The 21,465-nt window shown below is 38.6% G+C and overlaps 1 protein-coding gene across 3 annotated transcripts in view; it reads right to left on the bottom strand.

The window, feature by feature from the left end:
* Positions 1-21,465, bottom strand: part of Ccser1 (coiled-coil serine rich protein 1) — a 1,161,699-nt gene that overhangs the window by 1,126,808 nt on the left and 13,426 nt on the right. The gene's annotated exons all lie outside the window — the stretch shown is intronic.

The following is a 21,465-nucleotide window of genomic DNA, read 5'->3' as shown; positions in this document are numbered from 1 at the left end:
CCCCCTTGATCACCCTCCATACTTCTTCCCTGGCCGAGGCGGAGGCTGTGGAGGCAGCCCTCAGTGCCCACCACAGAGCACAGTGCCTGGTCCCCAACGCCTGGGGCTCCTAGCACAGCATGCAGTGCTGGAGGGCACCAAGTTCTGTGGCTGCGGCACCACTGAGCTGACGGATCGCCTATACCGGCATCTGTCCCGGCAGGTTCAAATTAGAGAGTAGAGAAGAGGGGAGCCCCTGCGCTTTCTGATTGTTCCTGCTGGAGAGTGAGTGCGCCTTCAAGTGAGTGCTTGCAGGGTCTCTCTAAGCCAGCATCCAGACATCAGTTCCCTCCCCCCACCCCCACTGTGGGCAACATAGGGATTCTTGAGACAGCATTCTCAGCATTGAAGCCTGCGGGTCTATCAGTGAAGTCCAGGCAAACACCTCCTGGAGCCCACACAGACTGCATATCAGTGGCCTATAAGCCACTGAGGTATTCAGGGAATCTGTGCCTACAAACAGCACCTGCGAACACAGCCCACAAACAATGCCAGCATTACATTCCTTCCTTAGGTACAGGTGAAAAGCCAATGCACACTCTCAAACAAGTGGACCTCTCTCATCTTCCTGAAAAACACTCCAGACACCAGAGAAAGACGGACCCAGTCTGAAGTACAGATTGCAGGTACTAACCGTGAGGGTTACAGATAAGCAGATGACCAGAGGTTGACATAAGAACAGACCCCAAAAAATCGGGACATCATGGCTTCAAAAACCAACCAACCCCAAATCAATGGACTTTTCAATTCATTGGAAACACAGGGAAATTACTTTAGAGCTATGCTTATCCAGTTATTAGAGGCAAATAAAGAGGAACAAATCTCTTAGAGAAATAGCCACACGAATAGAGACACATAGAGAGGAAACGAACAAATCTCTCAAAGAAATAGCCACACAAGTTGAGGCAAATAAAGAGGAAATGAACAAAGCTCTCAAACAAAAACAGGCAAATACAACCAAACAAAAAGTAGAGGCACATTTAGTGGCATATAGAAAGGAAATGAACAAAAAATATATATATAAGCCATAAAAGAAAGACAGGAATTCACATTAAAACAGATGAAGGAAATTGTGTAAGGTATGAAAACAGAATTAGAATCAATAAAGAAAACACGACCAGAGAAAACCCTGTTGCTAGAGAACTTAGAGAAAAGATCAGGAACCACAAAAGTAAGCATCATCAATAGAATACAAGAGATGGAAGAGAGAATCTCAGGTGCTAAAGATACACTTGCAGAAATTGATACTTCTCTTAAAGAAAAAGTAAAATCAGAAAAGTTCCAAACACAAATAATCCAAGAAATTAAGGATGACATAAAAAGACAAAATCTAAGAATAATAGGAATAGATGAAAAAGAAGATTCCAGGCTCCCAGGTCCAGAAAATATTTTCACGAAAATCATAAAAGAAAATTTTCCCAACTTAAAGAAAGAGATGTCCATAAACATACAAGAGGCCTACAGAGTATCAAATAGACTAGACCAGGAAAGAAACTCTTCATGTCACATCATAGTCAAAACACTAAACCTACAGAACAAAGAAAAAAATATTAAAAGCAGCAAGAGGAAAAGACCAAGTAATATGTAAAAGTAGACCTATCAGAATCACACCAGACTTCTCATCAGAAACTATGAAAACCAGAAGAGCCTGGTCAGATGTCATGCAGACTTTAAGGGACCACAGATGCCAACCCAGACTACTATACCCAGCAAAGCTTTCAGTCAACACAGACGGAGAAAACAAAATATTCCATGACAAAACTAAACTCAATATCTACACAACAACCCAGCCTTACAGAAGATACTAGAAGGAAAACTCCAATCTAACAAAAACAACTACACACAAGAAAACAGGATATAGAAAACTACACAACAAAAACTTAACAGAAAACAAACAAGCAATGAAACACAATAACACCACCAACTCTACAATAAAAGAAATTAAGATTCCCTGATCACTATTATCAACATCAGTGGGACTCAACTCTCCAATAAAAAGACACAGACTAACAGAATTGTTGCAGAAACAGGATCCAACATTCTGCTGCATCCAAGAAACACACCTCTGCAACAAAGATAAACACTACCTCAGAGTAAAGGGATGGAAAAATGTTTTTCAAACCAATGGACCCAGAAAACGAGCTAGGGTAGCTATCCTAATATTTAATAAAATAGACTTTCAACCAAAATTAATCAAAAAAGGTGAAGAGGGGAATTACATTCTCTTCAAAGGAAAAATCCACCAGGAGAACATCACAATTCTGAACAGCTATGCCCCAAATACAGAAGCTCCTACATTTGTAAATGAAACATTTTTAAAGCTTAAATCATACATTGATCCCAACACCTTAATAGTGGGAGACTTCAACACCCCACTCTCACCAAGGGACAGATATCTAGACAGAAGCCAATAAGGAAATAAAGGCACTTACCGAGGTCCTAAATCAAATCGACCTAATCAATGTCTACAGAACTTTTCACTCAAACTCAAAAGAATATACCTTCTTTTCAGCATCTTATGGAACCTTCACCGAAATAGACCATATAGTTGGTCACAAAGCAAGCCTCAGAAGATATAAGAAGATTGAAATAATCCCCTGTATTCTATCTGACCACCATGGACTTAAGCTGGACTTCAATAACAACAGAAATAGCAAAAGACTACACACACATGGAAACTGAACAACTTTCTACTCAATGACAGCTGGGTTAAGGAAGAAATAAAGAAAGAAATTAAAGACTTCCTAGAATTCGATGAATATGAAGGCACGACATACTCAAACTTATGGGACACAAGGAAAGCAGTGCTAAGAGGAAAATTCACAGCACCAAGTTCCTTCAAGAAGAAATTTGAAACATCTCATACAAGCAACATAACAGGACAACTAAAAGCCATAGGAAATAAAAAAAAAAGAAGAAGAAGAAGCAGATACACCCAAGAGGAGCAGATGGCTGAAAATAATCAAACACAGGGCTGAAATCAATAAATTAGAATCAAATAAAACTATTCAAAGAATCAATGAAACCAAGAACTGGTTCTTTGAAAAATCAACAAAAGAGACAAACCCTTAGCCAAACTAAATAAAAGGCAGAGAGAAACTATCCAAATCAGTAAAATCAGAAATGAAAAGGGGGACATAATGACAGACTGAAGAAATCCAGACAATCAAAAAGCTTATAAGCCACAAAATTTGAAAATCTAAATAAAATGGACAATTTTCTTGATAGATTCCATTTACCAAAATTAAATCAAGATCAGGTAGAAAGACTGAATAGTCCTATATCCCCCAAGGAAATAGAAGCAGTCATCAACAGTCTCCCTCTCAAAAAAAAAAAAAAAAAAAAAAAAAAAAGCCCAGGGACAGATTGTTTCAGCACAGAATTCTACCAGAACTTCAAAAAAGTGCTACCTCCAATTCTCTTCAAACTATTCCACAAAAGAGTGGAGGAACATTACCAAACTTATTCTATGAAGCCATCGCCGCCTTGATACCTAAACCACACAAAGACCGAACAACAAAAAAGAACTTCAGACCTATCTCTCTTATGAATATTGATGAAAAAAATACTCAATAAAATACTTGCAAACTGAATCCAAGAATACATGAAAGATATCATCCACCATGACCAAGTAGGCTTCATCCCAGGCATGCAAGGATGGTTCAATATACAGAAAGCCATCAGTGTAATCTACCATATAAACAAACTGAAGGAGAAAAACCACATGATCATCTCCTTAGTTGCCAAAAAAGCATTTGATAAATCCAACACCCATTTATGTTTAAAATGTTGGAGAGATCAGGGATACAAGGCACATACCTAAACATAATAAAGACAATATAAAGCAATCCTATAGCCAACATCAAACTTAATGGAGAGAAACTTAAATCAATCCCAATGACATCAGGGACAAGACAAGGCTGCCCACTCTCTCCATATCTATTCAACATAGTACTTGAAATCTTAGCTAGAGAAATAAGACAAGTAAAGGAGATCAAGGGGATACAAATCGGAAAGGAAGAGTTCAAAGTATCACTATTTTCAAATGATACGATACTATACACGAGCAATCCCAAAAATTCAACCAGAGAACGCCTTCACTTGATAAACACTTTGAGCAAAGTATCTGGATAGAAAATTAACTGAAAAAAAAAAAATCAGAAGCCCTCCTATATACCAAAGACAAAAGGGCCAAGAAAGAAATTAGGGAAACAACACCCTTCACAATAGCCACTAATAACATAAAGTACCTTGGGGTGACTCTAACAAAAAGGTGAAAGACCTATTCAAAAAGACTTCAAATCTCTAAAGAAAGAAATTGAAGAAGATATCAGAAGATGAAAAGATCTTCCGTGCTCATGGATCGGTAGAATTAACATAGTGAAAATGGCCATCCTACCAAAAGCAATGTACAGATTTAGTGCAATTCCCATCAAAATACTAACACAATTCTTTACAGAACTTGAAAGAACAATTCTCAACTCCATATGGAAAAACAAAATACCCAGAATTGCCAAAAAGATCCTGTACAGCAACAGATCATCTGTAGGTATCTCCATCCCCGATCTCAAGCTGTACTACAGAGCAATAGTAGTAAAAACTGCATGGTACTGGCATTTAAACAGAATGGTGCATCATTGGAATCAAATAGAAGAACCAGAAAAAAAAAACTATACACCTATGGATACTTGATTTACTCACTTGTCCAACTTCAAAATTATGGTTTTTGTCTTATCTTATTATATTTTATTTTGTTATGTGTTATTCTTATCTCTTAGGCACCCGTTCTATTCTAATGAGAGACAAAGCAGTAGTGGATCCACATGGGTAAGGAGGTAAAGAGGAACTGGGAGGTGAAGAGGGAGGGGAAGCTCTAATCAGATTATGTTTTGGAAGAAAAGAACCTATGTTTAATAAAAGGGGAACAAGGGGGAGGTCACAGGTCACACTGCCAACACCATTTAGAGATTTACAGTATGTGTGTGTGTGTGTGTGTGTGTGTGTGTGTGTGTGTGTGTGTGTGTTAAATAAAAAGGCAATCCACAGCTCAGCATTATGGGAGAACAGCACAAGTCTGGAGGAGGAACAAGCACAAGGAGATCCAGGGTACATGCAACAATGAAAACCACAAGCAGCAAGCAGTGTGGCAGAAGAGACTTTTAAACGGTACCTTTTGCCCAAAGTAATAAACAAAGACTAAACATATTAGGTGAATATGAAATAACACAGAAAAAGTTTTCCAGATATTGGATCTTATAATTGTGTTGCTATATAAAAGGCTAAATACATTTATGTTAACTGTATGTGTTAGAAAATAATGTGTAAAATAAATATTCTGAGCATTCGTAAATGTATAAAATCATGTGGGAAAGTCTAGAAAGGTATACTTCCAATCATCAGCCGTGTCTATGCTTAAAGTAAAGTATTGCTTCAAATGTTGTCCTCAACAGGGACATTAGTGCTATATGTAATATGATATTTTGTAATAACTTTTTTAAATTAATTTTTTTATTTTTTACATTAATTACAGTTTATTTACTTTTTATCCCAGCTGTAGCCTCCTCCCTCATTCCCTCCCAACCCCACCCTCAGCTCCTCCCTGCCCCTCTCTAAGTTCACTGATAGGGAAGGTCCTCATCCCCTTCCATCTGACCCTAGCTTATCAGGTCTCATCAATACTGGCTGCAATGTCTTCCTCTCTCTCAAGGCTGCTCTTCCCTCGGAGTGGGGGCAGGAGAGGGGGTCAAAGAACCAGCCACTGAGCTCATGTCAGAGACAGTCCCTATCTCCTTACTAGGAAACTCACTTGGATATTGAGCTGCCGTGGGCTACAACTGAGCAGGCGTTCTAGGTTATATCCATGAATGGTCCTTGGTTGGAGAATCAGTCTCAGAAAAGACCCCTGTGTCCAGGTATATTTGGTCCTTTTGTAGCTCCTGTCCTCTCCAGGTCTTACTAACTCCGTCTTCTTTCATATGATTCCCTGTACTCTGCCCAAGGTTTGGTTGAGTCTCAGCATTTGCTTTGATACACTGCTGGGTAGAGTCTTTCAGAGGCCCTCTATGGTACGCTCCTGTCTTGTTTCTTGTTTTCACCTACTTCCAATGTCCATCCCATTTGTCTTTCTAAGTGAGGATTGATCATCTTACCCCAGGTCCTCCATCTTGTTTAGCTTCTTTAGGTGTATAGATTTTAGTATGTTTATCCTATCTTTTAGGTCTAGTATCCACTTATAAGTGATTATATACCGTGTGTCTACTTCTGGGGATACCTCACTCAGGATGATCTTTTCTAGTTCCCATCATTTGCCAGCAAATCTCATGATTTCCTTGTTTTTAATTGCTGAGTAATATTCCACTGTGTAAATGTTCCTCAGTTGAGGGACATCTGGGTTGTTTCCAGGTTCTGGCCATTACAAATAAAGCTGCTACAAACATGGTTGAGCAAATGTCTTTTTGTGTACTTGAGCCTCTTTTGGATATATGCCTAGGAGTGGTATGGCTGGATCTTGAGGAAGCACTATTCCTAGTTGTCTGAGAAAGTGCCAGATTGATTTCCAGAGTGGTTGAACCAGTTTACATTCCCACCAGCAGTGGAGGAGGGTTCCCCTTTCTCCACAACCTCTTCAGCATGTGTTGTCACTTGAGTTTTGCATCTTAGCCATTCTGATGGGTGTAAGGTGAAATCTCAGGGTTGTTTTGATTTGTATCTCCCTGATGGCTAAGGACATGAAAATAAATTTACACTTTTGATTTACAGTTATAGGCAAGAGAATAATAAAATGAAGTATACAACGTAGTCTAACAAGAGTCCTAATATGGAAGAATATACACGTGTGTTAGAATGAATGAATAAAAACCATGTGTGGAGCACAACAACTCATAACCGTGGTTGTCTCTGCAAGGGGCGGGAAATGAATGTGGGAAAAGTAAGACAGACACAAGAAATCCTAAAGGCTTGTCATCTTTTTCAAATGTTAAAATTTCCACATAAATGTTTTTTAAAATACACTTTAGGAATTTTTAAACCATCTATTATCACTTTTGAACTATATTTAACTGGAACAATTTATATTTTAGTGATTCTTCATCTAAAGTGAATCTGTGAAGATTAAGATTTACTTTTCTAATTGTTAAAATTCTACTTACTTTCTTAATTACAGCTATTTCCTTTCCCTCTTGCCATTTGGTAATTACCCCAAAATATCCTCAGTAATAAGAAAGACGGATTGTTTCAGCCCCAGATTTCTGCCAGTGGTGAGGCATGAAGACCTCCACCTCACTAATGAGGAAACAGTCACAGAGTATTTGAGGCCTCCTGCTCGTGAACGGAGCAGTGAGATGATGGGAGTGTGTAGCTCCATGACTCTTCCTAAGGTAAGTTGAGATGTTTCTGCTGGTAAAGACACCTGTTCCTCAAGTCTGCTGACCCACAACGGGCCCTGACCTCCATGGAGGCACACTGACACACATGAATGTGCCCCTCCCAGATACTTTCACATCACCCACACATACAAATTAATAGTAATAAATTGTAACAATTTAAAAATAAAATGTTCAAAAGTCATTAAAACAATCCCATGAAAACTCCAAAAAAATAAAAAGAAAATGTTTTTAACTTCTCCTCTAAATGCTAATAAGCCAATGCAGTGGCAGCTAACGTTTACCCAAAGTGTAAGAGGCTCAAAATCTAAGAAGGCTGCTCACCTAACAGTGAAATTACAACATTTGCCTTAGAGTTTTGTTAACAAAGACCGCCAGATTCACAGAACAAAACCCTTGCAGTTGCACATAATGGTCAGCAGAGGGCACAAAAGTCTGCTTTTTTAATTTATAAAAGCAAGTTAATGTTTAAACTAATATTCAAGTAAGTCTAATTTAATGTGCATTTAACTATCAAAAAATATCCTAAAGTATTTAAATGAAAAATGATTATATTAAAATACTATTACCAATATAAATCTTTGTTTATAAGAAGGACAAAACAAATTTTCTTTAAATAGGTCTCTATTAACTAGAAAGTTTGGGAACAGCTAAAATTAAAAAAAAAAAAGTTTTAAGCTAGAAACATGTATAGGAATTATGCTGGGCATGGTGGTTTCCTCTGATTGCAGAATTCAGGAGGCTACAGCAGGAGAAGAGCATGAGTTCAAAGCCAAACTGGGCTACCTGGTCTCAAAAAACTGACTGCATAAAGTTAGGTATACAGAAGTAACTCTGAGGAAAGGACTTTTAAAATAATTAAAATACATTAGAGGGAGTTGAAGTGGACTGTAGCCACACTAACCGTTTGTAATCCCAGGTGTGTGTTTCCTGTGTACAGCCAGTGGTCACTGCAAACAATAGATGATGCACATCAGCTTAGGCAGTGATGTGTGTCAGAAACTCATGGTCTAGTCAAGTGAAAGCCCAAACATTACATCAGTCGGAGTGAACGTGAGTGATGCGGAGGTGGAAGGGAGAGGAAATCCCTGATCTGCACCCCACTCAGCTTTACTTGGGTTGTAAACACTGCTTTTCTGTATGCCGTGATCACGGCTAACAAGTGAGTTAACTTCCATTCAGTCACGGATTGACACAGTGAGCCCGTGCTGTCAGAATCATTTTAAAAGAATCCCAGAGTCTTTCAAAATGTATCTCAATTTGTAGCCACTTTCACCAAAGCCCTTGTTTCACAGTGTTCATGGAAAAGCATTATTCTTGGATTGTGTTTCTTTTTAAGATGAGAGAATCCAGTTGAACAACTTCCTGGGTGCCTGGGCTTTATGAAAACACCCGCTCAGAACCTTACGAGTTTGGTAAACAGGATATGTCACACCTCTCCACACCACTTCATTCTAGTTCAAGTACAACAACTTGTTTCCATCTTGTCACATGCACGTAAGAAGGTAAAACTGTATTCTATGAGCAGTTAATACCAACACTTCTGTCTTAGAAAGGAAAAGAAAGCAGGACCAGTGGAGGTGGCAGAAGGCAGGAAGCAGCAGGGAGACTTGCTTCTGGTAAACTGAAAAATCAGAAGCTTCCTGGCAAATTCTTTTCTTTGCCTTATATTGCAATTGAGTATCAAATCAATAAGCTACTGATTCAATTGGCTAATGCATCTATTTAGGTCCTGGGCAGGAAGGTATGGTGCTTAAGAAGTGATGATAAGGTCCTGGGCACTTTGAAACGGCCTCAAAGAGAAATACCCCAGCAATTGTTTTAAAGCAGAAGAGTGGCAATTTTTCGATCAGTTCACAGATTCGAGCTAGGCATATGTTACTGTAATCATTTTCTTGTGTTAATGACAAAATGTTTTTATTAACGAGAGTACTCTGAATTTAAGCTGAATTTGCTTCTCTTTTAAGAAGAACTACATAACATATTAGAAGGCACATATAATAAAATCATTTTATTTCTTCACCTTAAAAACCATACCACTCCTAAGCATATATCCAAAAGAGGCTCAAGTACACAATAAGGACATTTGCTCAACCATGTTTATAGCAGCTTTATTTGTAATAGCCAGAAGCTGGAAACAGCCCAGATGCCCCTCAACTGAAGAATGGATACAGAAATTGTTGTACATCTACACAATGGAATATTATTCAGCAATGAAAAATAAAGAAATCATGAAATTTGCAAGTAAATGGTGGGTCGTGGAAATGATCATCCTGAGTGAGCTGTCTCAGAAAGACACACACGATATATACTCACTCATATAGACATGTAATATATATAGACATGTAATATAGGATAAACCTACTAAAATCTGTACATCTAAAGAAACTAATCAAGAGAGAAGACCCTGACTAAAACCAGAAAATTTGAATACAGGGGTCTTCCCAGAGACTCATACTCCAACCAAGTACCATGCATGGAGATAACCTAGAACCACTGCACAGATGTAGCCCATGGCAGTTTAGTGTCCAAGTGGGTTACATAGTAATGGGAAGAGGGACTGCCTCTGACATAATCTGATTGGACTGCTCTTTGATCACCTCCCCCTGAAGGGGGAGCAGCCTTACCAGGCCACAGAAGATGACAATGCAGCCACTCCTGATGAGATCTGATAGACTAAGATCAGAAGGAAGGAGAGGAGGACCTCCCCTATCAGTGGACTTGGGGACTGGCATATGTGAAGAAGGGGGAGGAAGGGTGGGACCGGGAGGGGAGGAGGGAGGAGCTTATGGGGGGATACAAAGTGAATAAAGTGTAATCAATAAAAATAAATTAAAAAATTAAAAAATCAAGATTTGTTAATTGGCAGTTACATCTCTTGAATAGACATCAGCACTTTGTGGTAGGCTGCTGTTTAATCTATTCTGAGCCACATGTTTAACCTGAGAAAGTAATTACTGCAAAAGAATTCGTAGAGGCTGCTTCAGAGGTAAAGGGACAAAGACGGTTTGATAAAATTTTACTAGCTGGAAATGTTGCGTCCTGACATGTTAAGTGAGAGTGTGCTCAGAAGTCTGAGTCTGGAAACCCACATTGGTAAAGTGCTTCATTAAAAGACATACAAATAACGTCTGTGCCAACATTTATAGAGCTAGGTGTTCTCAATAATGGAATTAAACCTAATCTAATCAAATCAAAGCAGAGTCTCTCAGGCATGCCCTCATTTCAAGCAGGACACTTTTCCTGGAATGTCAGAGCCATCTTCACAGCTGAGGGCTCCGATTTGTAGGCCTTGTACTGGAGGTGGTCCGTTTTGTTTGTTTGCTTGTCTTTTAGAGACACGATTTCTCTACGTAGCCCTGGCTGTCCTGGAATTTGCTCTGTAGACCACGAAGGCCTTGAACTCTGAGACTTGTCTGTCTCTGACTCTGCAGAGTGCTGGGATTAAAGGTGTGCAAGGCATGCACGCAACTAAAGTTCATTGTTAAAGAGGAACATAGTCATAATTCTCTCATCTTTTGTAGATTTCTTCTAAGCACTTGTAAGCAGGAAATTCACCAGAAAGTGATTCATATTTATAAATACAGGCTACTTATTCTGCCTAACACCTTGGTATATGACTATAATTCTTACATGGTAAGAAAAAAATTGGAATCAGGTAGATAATACAAAGATTAAAATTGAGGCTGTAAATGGCCAACACAAAATGAACTCAATAATATTTTTGTAGGACTTTGTCTCATATTGCTTTGAGTGGGATTTTTTTTTTTTGTCTTACTGGCCTTTTGCTTATATATTATTGCTTCCAATTTTCTACTTTTATGGGCTGTGTGTGTGTGTGTGTGTGTGTGTGTGTGTGTGTGTTATGGTTTTTCTGGGTTTTTATTTTTACTATTGTTTTTGTTTGTTTTGTTTTCTAAAGAAAAAAAGATGGTATGGATTTGGGTGGGTAGGGGTGTAGAGAGGATCTTGGAAGAGTTACAGGAGAAACTGTGACTTGAATATATCCTATTTTTATTTTCAATTAATAAAATATAATAAATACTACCACTAATAGACTTTCCAGGAGCTTAATCAAAGCAAAAAAAATATGTATTTTATGACATTTCCAAATTTATTTGTTCTCTAAATATAGAGTATCAAACTATGTATTTAGCTCATTTGATGTAAGAAAAGTATATAATTTGGTCATATGCTCTCATCGAGAAAAGCAAGTTTCATGAAAAACAGATTAGCTAATTCTCTTCCTTGGAAAAAAGGTTAAAATATAACTTTGTCATGCACATCAACATCCACATTTCTACAATCCAGGATAAAAAGGGGCAGGGGTTGTGACTCACTAAAGCATTGCCTCTGAGTAAGGGTCCATCTGCCCTCACCAGTATTTCTTTAGGAAGCTTAAGTTTCTCTTAATAATTAACCTCTCCTTTGAGTAACACAGGTTTTGTAGAGACTAATGATTACATCCTAGAAGCATTCCCAGTAGGTGAGAGGTGGGCCTGCTTTGAAACTTTATTAAGGCAGGATACTCCATGGCATCCTGAGGAAGGGAAGCTGACCCACCGCATAAGGTCTTCAAGCATGGACATCTAGGAATAGACACTGAGGTCTGAGACAGAAGGTCTGCTAAGAGCATCACTGCCTGTGCAGCCAAAGGAAAAGCTTGGAAACAACTTGCTAAACAGCAGTCTAAATGACATTTCCGCAGCACACACAAACAGCTTAGTATATTCTCAAATGATTTTTAATGGGGCTACTTCTATATACATAGGCAATGGAAGAAAGCAATGTTCAGTCTCTTCAACCTACCCCATTGGGGGAGGAGGACCTACAAGAAATGAAGAAGCCAAACAAAATAAATGATCTAATTCAGGGATGTGAGGTGAAGGTGGGGAGGAGGAGGGCAGAGGAGGAGATGTAGGGGCAGAACAGAAGTGAACATCTGGGAGAAGCAAAATCATGGAGTGAAAAGCCTCTAGGTGAGTCTGTCTGCCCAAGAACTGCTTGATGAAGGGAATGAGCACATGAACAGACCACCTGAAAGTGAGAGAACAAGAATCTTGATCTTCGTGTGGAGCTCCTGTTCCCTTCTGGTCCTTCCCCAACTCTTCAGTAAGATTCCTTGTGCTCTGCCCAAAGTTTGGCTGTGAATTTCTGCTTTGATCTCCTGCTGGGTGGAGTCTTTCAGAGGACATCTATGGTCGGCCCTCATTCTGTTCCCTCTCGTCTACAGCTTCCAGTGTCTGTTCTGTTTGTCTTTCTGAAAGAGAATTAAGCATCCTTCCTAGGGTGCTACTTGTTACTTAGTCTTTGGGTCTGTGGGTTGTGCAATGGTTATCCTATGGTATATGGCTAATAAGTGAGTATATACAATGCTTGTCTGCTGAGTCTGGGTTACCTCACTCAGGGTGCTCTTTTCCAGATCCATCCATTTGCCTGCAAATTTCATGATGTCTTTGTTTTCATGATATCCTTGTATTCCATTGTGTAGATGTACCACAATTTCTGTATCCATTCTTCTGTTGAGGGGCATCTGGGCTGTTTCCAGCTTCTGGCTATATAAATAAAGGTGCTATGAACATAGTTGAACAAGTGTTCTTGTTGTATGGTATAGCATCTGCACCCCAGGGTGACCTACCGAGGCTGATGCACTAACCAAGGACCATGCATGAAGAGACCTAGGACCCCTGCTCAGATGTAGCTTATAGGCATCTCAGTCTGCACGTGGGTGTCCTAGTAAGGGGTCAGGGGCTGTCTCTGACATGGACTCTGTTGGGTGCTCATAAACTTCTCCATGGCAGAACAGCCTTGCCAGGCCACAGAGGAAGAGGATGCAGCCAGCCCTGATGAGACCTGACAGGCTGGTGTTAGTTAGTAGGGAAGGAGAGCACCCCTTTCTTAGGACTAGGGGGGAGGGAAGAGAAGAAAAAGGGGGTACGACTGGGATGGAATGAGGGAGGGGACTACAATGGGGATGCAAAGTGAATAAATTTTTAAAAATAAATTTAAAAAGAATCCTGGAGGACTTCAGAAGTTCATGACCACATGCTGAAAATGCCATAAGACAGCTAAGTTCAATTTGCCTCTTCCAACCAACTGGGGAAATACTGCCATTATAGTCCAAAGAAGATAACAGGGTCTGGTTCAGAAGGTCACATGGCAGGATAATAAACTTGGTTTATTTTGGGAAAAACATCAAGAATGTTGTGGGTCAAGACTGGAAGACTAGGACAGAGAAGAGCCTAATAAAATACCCAGGGTTTTTTTTATTTAGATTGTTTTGTTATTACGAGGTTGTTGGTTTGTTGTTAATTAACTGGGAGAAAGGGTGCTATTAAAAATCACCATCACAGGACCATCTATGGATATAACATAGAACTTCTGCTGGGATGTGGCCCGTGGTAGCTCAGTATCCAAGTAGTTTTCCAAAGCAAGGGGAACAAGGACTATTTCTAACAGGATCTCAAGGGCAGGCTCTTTGTCCTCCCCCCCGCCAGGGGAGGAGCAGTCCTGTTAGGCCACAGAGGAGGACTTTGCAGCCAGCCTTGAAGATACCTGACAAAACAGGGTCAAATGAAAGGGGAGGAGGTCCTCCCCTATCAGTGGACTTGGAAAGGGGCAGGGAGGAGACCAGGGAGGGAGTTGGGGAGGGGGAGGGAATGAGGGAGCGGGATACAGCTGGGACACAGAGTTAACAAATTGTAATTAAAAATAAAAATAAAATTAAAAAAAAGGAATGACAAGCAAAAAAAAAATCACCATCACAATGGTGAAGTCAAGAAAAAAATGAGCTAAAAGTTTACCTCAAAACTTAAATATAATGTAGCATCAAATCATAATATCTTTTATATATTGAAAGCAAAATATTCCTGAAACACACTCTTTAAAAACCAGTTTACTTATAGTCTCAAATTTAGAAAACCCGAGATGAGGTATATGAAAATATTTAGAAACAACAGCGCATTGAAAACCGCACGAGCCGCTTATTCATCCCAATGCTGCTTTAACCGGGCACTGCATTCCTGTATCCTCACCACCCCATCTACATTCACCAGTCTTCTGTGTCTCAGGTTCAGTGGCAGACAGCGCAAAGCGGCGAGCAGCACTCTGTAATGCCTGCAAGACTGAGATAAGGTGCTTAACCCATGTGGCTTCGTGACAGTTTCTCAGGTTTTATGAACTTTTCATGAAAGCATTAACTAGCTTTCCTTTACTAAAGAGAAAATCTTAAGTATTTAAGATTTCACCCACTGAAAAGCAAGAGGAAAGAGCCAATCATTTGCTATTAAAATAGAAATTCTACTCTACTATCATAAAAGTAGCTAATACATTGTACTCCTAAATACTAATTTGATAAAACTGAATGCCTGCTTTGGGCTGACCCAGTTTTTGGAATTTTTATTAATGGAAGAACCCTAAGTGATGTTTTGGAGTTCTGCCCAACGGTAGTAGCACCTCTCTTGGAAGCTGGACCAAACTGCAATGTATAAATGTCCTCTTGGTAATCAATGAAGCCTGTTCTGAAATCAAGCCACTCATCCATGCCACTGGGGTACCATTTAGTAATCACAACAGCAGCACGCGCTGCTGCAGTGACCAGAAGCAAGGTGGCTTGCTCCCGTTCTGCAGCAAGGAATTCACCAAAGGCCAGGCAGTGAATGAGGGCTTCTCCTTAGCAGCCAGGAAAGCACGTCACGAAGACAGACCAGGGAAGTCTCCAAACAATATTTGTATGAAATAAAATGTTTCCATATTTGGTTAAAATCTAGTAAGTGAGGACCTGAACTAAACTTTCCGAAAAGTAAAAACAGATACAGACTTTTTCCGTGCCTCCATAAATTTATTATCTAGATGACCAAAGTAATAGGGAAATAAAGACCAAAAGTAAGTTATCCATGGTATTGACTAGATATAATTCATGTGTAGTTCTTAGAAAGAAAAGGAAATGACACATGGTTTCATTTAATAAACATCTGTTGAAATGCAGGTATCCTGTTGGAGGCAGGAGACAAAGACACTTTTCTCTTTGGTCTGTGTCTTTATTCACTTGTCATCAGACAACAAGCCACAACAGTGTAAGGGACTGGATCTAACCAGCAAAGACTCATCCAAACCATTGGTTCTCAAAGCACACTCCCTGGTCCAGCAGCAGCAGCAGCAGCTGAGCAAACAATATAAATGCAAAATCCTATTAGGCGTAACGGTTTCACTGTACCTCAACATAAGAAAAGGTCAAGAGAATCTGGAGCCTGAGGCCACACTAACTGTATAAAGCGAGCTTGTCTCTAAGGAAAGGAGGGAAGAAATGAGGAATGAAAGCAAGTTCTTGAGTCATATCCCAAAACAATCAGGAACTCTTCATGTCTCAGCCATCTAGGAATATCCAGACTCTAAAGTGATGCTTAAGACTCAGACTTGGTCATGCACCAAGAAGAAGCCTGGAGGTGAGCACAAGTTCATTCCTAGCTAACCACAAAAAAAGAACTAGAAATACAACTCTAACTCACAAGGCAGGGTGGTTTCTATCCCACCACATAAGCCATGCAAATTTCTCTTGCTCTTACTTATGTGTTTATTTGTTAATTTATTTTCTTAAAGAACACATATAAAATGTAAGCCTGAGAAAATTTAGGTGCTAGTTAATAGCATGTGATTTACAAAACATATTCTTCTTAATAATGAGCCAAGTACACTAGTATTCCATCTATATTAGTTAACATCTACAAATACAAAATAACAGTTATTTTAATATTTATATTTAATATTTAAATGTCTTTAAATATTATTTTTCAATTTTTCTCTGTTGATTTCTTTATATTCTTCACCATTATATTAACTGCCTTTATACATTAAGGACATAACACTTAGTCATTTATTTTAAATATTATCCTCTTCCATTTTTGATCATTTAAAATCTTACATCATTTTATGTAATCTGACATATCACACATGTATTTTCTTATTTTTTCAAAGCTTTATAATTGGATTAGCTCTGCTTTCCTGACATATGATGAAGACTTATCTATCAGCACCTGAAATATTTGCAGGTTCATGTTTATGTTTGACTTTCCTATTCTGTGGACGATTCTCCAACTTCAGCATTCATAAAAATCAACTCAAAGACTTAGAAACAAAAGGAGGGCTGCTGGGTTGCACCCTGATCTCCTGATATAATAGGATCCAGACAGCAAACCTTCAATTCCTAGTGAGTCCCCAGATTGGGTGGACACTTGGGCATTTGGCCACACTGCGAATGTCAGCCGGATAGAATACCTGTCAACAGAGCAACTACTCTTTAAGTGAATGGAGGACTTTCATATTATATTAATTTACAGTGGTTGAGCTACAGGAAACAAGTGAGATCAAAATGATATCAAAGTAGCATAAAAGACATTGGGATCAGAGTACATTTTTATGATGTGAATATGAATTTCTCTGAGGCAAAATCAGACTTGTCTAAATTAAACATATGTAATAAAATCTTATTAATATTAATTAAACTCATAAAATTTCACTGTACATTAGAAATCAAATGTTTCTTTACATTTTATGATAATTGCTTTTTATCCATGTTTATCTTTATCAGTAGGTGAGATATTTATAAGGAAAACATTCATTAGGGAAATTGAACAAGTGAGACACATTATCCAAAGAATAGTTTGCTGAATTAATTATTGACTTAGGTAAAATTATAAAGTCTGTCTCATCTCTTGGTCGAACAACACAATTATAAAGCAAAGATGAGGTGGGTCTAACATGAGTATTATATTTTACCTAATAGAATATTTAGTACTATGCAGTACCAACAAGTATTTTAAAAAGATTTAGGGATTTGCTTTTAAACTTATTAATGATGACATACATTAAAATCTCATCATATAGTCACGTGTTAGCTGGGAAAGAAAACATACCACCTTTAGTTAAGAGAGAATATGCGACTAAGATGTCGCCACTCAATAGCAGAACAGGGTCATCTCATTTAGACGGCAGGGGAGAAACAGAGAAGAGACATCCAGGGAAGGCAGAACAAAAGCCACAGGAACAGTCCTGTAGGATAATCAGTTCTTTCCCTTATATCAAATTATCTGGCCTAACTTCAGGCAGCCGTGCTCACCGACACTTCAGTCTGAATAGAAAACTCTCCCCAACTTTGTTACGACCTAAGAATGAGATGAACAGAGTAACGGACCTTAATCTGGCTTCCATGAAATAAAGTAGCTCAAAATATCCCTGTTAATTATGAAATTCCTTTGAAGAGTCATAGCCAAGAAGCTGATGAGAACATATTACACAGGCCTGTCTATTCACCGCTTTTAGAGATTTGTAACTGACCTCCAGTGATCCTGTAATCTGGGTTAAGCTAAGCCACTGAAATGATAATCATTACAATCCATATGAATCTCAAACTTAAATTTCACATTTATTTGTCCACTTAAAATGCTTCAAAATTATTATCAAGTTAAAAGTCATTTATATTCTCAATTGCATTATAGAAATAACAACAAAAAAGTAATAAGAAAAAAACATACACTTGTACATTATGTGTGTGCCTGCATTATGTGGGAATCTCTACACAGAGTTTTAATCTGGTTCACAGAGCAGATACAACAGTATTATCATCCTAAAATAAATACATTCTAGAATATGCAGTAAAATAAAACAATATCCATCTATAAGTCAAGTATAGCTAAAATATTTTTGATGAAATTGAATTACATTTTTATTGTAAAAATAGTTTATTGATTTAAAAAGGATTGTATTCAAAAAGTAGCTTCCAGGGTATACAAATAATTTTCATAACTCATTTTTATTCACTTACATATAGAAAGCCTGGTAATGAGAAAGAATAAAACATGGCTTTTTATGCATTTGAGCATCATGACACAGCCACCACACCTCCCCTTTTTCTTTGACACAGCGCACTGCTATATGGCCAGACTGGCCACGAACATGTAGTGAATTTCCTGCCTAGCCTCATAAATTCATCTACTCACCAATCCTAGCAAACCTAGACACTTAATAACTGGTGCTGGGAGCAAAGCAGAGCCTTTCCTAGGAAGGTTTAGACTTCTAGCATCTCTCTAAGATCTAGGGAAACTTAGGGAGGGTGCCTAAGCCACGTGACTCCCCAGCATGGACTGAAAGTTAATAACAAAATACCAACATATCAAAGACTGAAAAAAGTGCTGGAAACACATTTATGCAAGCCTAATTGGTATGCAATGAAGCTGATTCAGGAAGTATAAACCAGAAGCCATATGTTTCTTAGTTCCCTTAATGCTGCAGGCAGGAACATCAGTGCTGGATCTGAGAGCAGCACTATTGAAAGAATGCTTTGCTCAGTCATCCTGAGCGTGTTTTTGAAAATCAGTTTAGAAAATCCAGTGATTTCAACCTACCCAAATGTGTGAGATTTGAAATACACCCAAAGAGGCAAGACAATCTGGGCATCCCCACGGTGACGCAAGTTGGCTTTCTGCACAGGATAACAGGATAAACCAAAGCTTTTTCAGTTAGAGTTCTGCTTACGTTCAAACACAAATGTTCAAGGCAATGAATTAACTGTTGATGCAAAAATAAATTAATAAATAAATAATAATACTGATGCATCAATACATGGATGACACAAGTACTTAACAATGTTTGACTTTATTCTCCCAGACAACGTAAAGAATAACAGATAAAGTCTATTGTGACGAAATCCCAATCCAAGCTTAAAAGCTTTACTACACTTGATAATAGCATTATGTCTACTTTTCCTTGCAGTGTTAAAAAAAAAAAAAAACCAAAGAAACAAAGAATGCTGCCTAGGTCTGGGAAAGACATGGAGTGACAAAGCCAAGTCAGTTCCAGTGAAACGAAGGCAGCAAATGTGCAGAAATTCCTGACATCAGCACTGCAGTAGACTTGTTTAGGAAACAAAAAGGAGTGGGCAGGCTTTAAACACTTCAAACCTGGATGTAGCACAGTACATGTAAATCAAAGTTTGGCTTCAGATGTTTCTGGCACTTAATTGCAAATGGCTTTAGCTAAGAATGAACTCTTCACAGTGCAGTGTGAACTCATAATTTAAGACAGGGATGGAAGGCTAAGATAACAATCCCTGCTGAAACATGACTCTGAGCTGGTGTTGGAAGTGTTCCAAGTCTTCCTTAACCAGTGTGGTAACATACTTAGATTAATGGCTTGAAGACATTCTTGTTTGTCCCGAGCATGTGGGCTTCCTTATCCTAATTTTTGGCTTGGCAGCATGACTTTGGTAATTAATTCACTGCTGCATTTTAAGGACAGTCAGGACATTGGCTCATTACAATGTGTGAGAACCATGCTAGTTTTATTTATGGTCTCTAAATGTCTACTTTTTCCCTTTCTTAATCAAGTCCAATCAACTAAGTTTGATACCCATCTCCTCATAAAATAGCACTAATAAGGGCAGTCAATCATCACACCACTGCAGTCTCCCAACTGCTCCCACCCTCCCCACCCTCCCCACCCACCACCCAGAACTGTGACAATCCTTACTGAGGCTCAGTGAGCCCTTGTGATTAAAACAAAAGTTAGAAGGAAGAGAGAGGTAGGAGGGAGAAACAGAGGGAAGGAGGGAAAGATGGATCATGGTGTAATCAACCACATATTTGTTCAAGAAAATGTTTTCTAAGATGAAAAGATTTATCACCATGGTTCTGCTACCAGACATGGAAGAGTTTTTACTCTCTAGTCTCATGAAATCAGATCTAGAAAACGCTTTAATAAAATAGGTTACTTTATAATTCTCCACCTACCAACAGCTAGTGAACTTTTTTTTTACACTATTTATTATTCAATAAATAACCCTTAATAGGCCCCTGAGAATAATGATCCTCCTCTCAGATGCAAACTTACTTAGGTAAAGATACCTGGACTCACATGAAGTATACTTATGGAGCATGAATATGAGAGTTTCAGTTTCTTTACTTGGGTTACCTTGACAGAAAAAATGACGAGATTAATTTTCCAATAAGCTTTTATATATCTAACTAGCACTCACAAGCTACATACTAACTGATCTTAAAACACCATGTAGTATGCATTTGAAGTCTACATTAACCCAGGCCACAGTGATTTCCAAAACCCACTAGAATTCAGAAAGTGGGTACTAAAATGCTATGTGCCTTGTGGATAGCTCTCCTTCATTCCCTGAGTTACAAAGTCTTTGTGAAGAACCTCTCAGTAAAATCTGAGTCAGAAAACACTGTCAAGACTTTCCTGCTAGTGTCCTAAATAATATGCTGAATCTCTCTCCCTTCCTTTCTCTCTCTCTCTCTCACCCACACACACAGTCTCATCAGTAAATACCAGAGAGTAAATCTCATAGGATCCTGCCCTTAGATCTTTAATGTCACTGTTTTGAGGTTTTGTTGTATTTTTTGTTTGTTTGTTTTTTAGTTTTTGTTTGTTTTTCTTTTTATTTATCTATTTATTTATTTATTTTATTTCACTTTACCTTCCAATGGTAGCCTTCTCCTTCATCTTACACAGTCCCATTCTTCCTCCTTCCCTCTTTTCTCCTAACCCACTTTCCTAGTCCTCAGAAAGGGGGGGGGGGAGCTCTGCTTCTTTACCAACTAACCCTAACCTATCAAGTCTCATCAGGACTGCTTGCATCCTCTTCCTCTATTGCCTGGCAAGGCTCCCCAACAAAAGGAAAGTGGTTAAGTCACAAGCCACAGAGTCCCTCTGTTGGTGAACTGGACACTTTAATTTACATAGTCATAGAATTTGCTAAGAAAATACTAAAAAGCATCTTCAAAGTATTCAGCTATTTATCAAGGTTTTTTGTAAATGTGCTTAATAATAATCAAACTTTAATAATATTAACCTTGCCAACATTCTCCTCTTGCTTTCTCTTCTCCTTTATCTTTCCCTTCCAAGTTCTCATTTGTGATTGAAGTACTTTCCTAGATGCCAGGATGTTGGCAGATGCTTAAAAATACAATAGCAGCAACAACGAAACACTGAGCATAATCACACCTAAGTGATTGTGTGTCTGAAAACATCACTCTCC

The sequence above is a fragment of the Psammomys obesus genome, unplaced genomic scaffold (assembly GCF_907164565.1).
Source record: "Psammomys obesus unplaced genomic scaffold, mPsaObe1.curated_primary_1811, whole genome shotgun sequence".
In the NCBI taxonomy this organism is placed as follows: domain Eukaryota; kingdom Metazoa; phylum Chordata; class Mammalia; order Rodentia; family Muridae; genus Psammomys; species Psammomys obesus.
The sequence above is the reverse complement of the archived record's forward strand: the minus strand, read 5'-3'. Positions and strand labels throughout refer to the sequence as shown.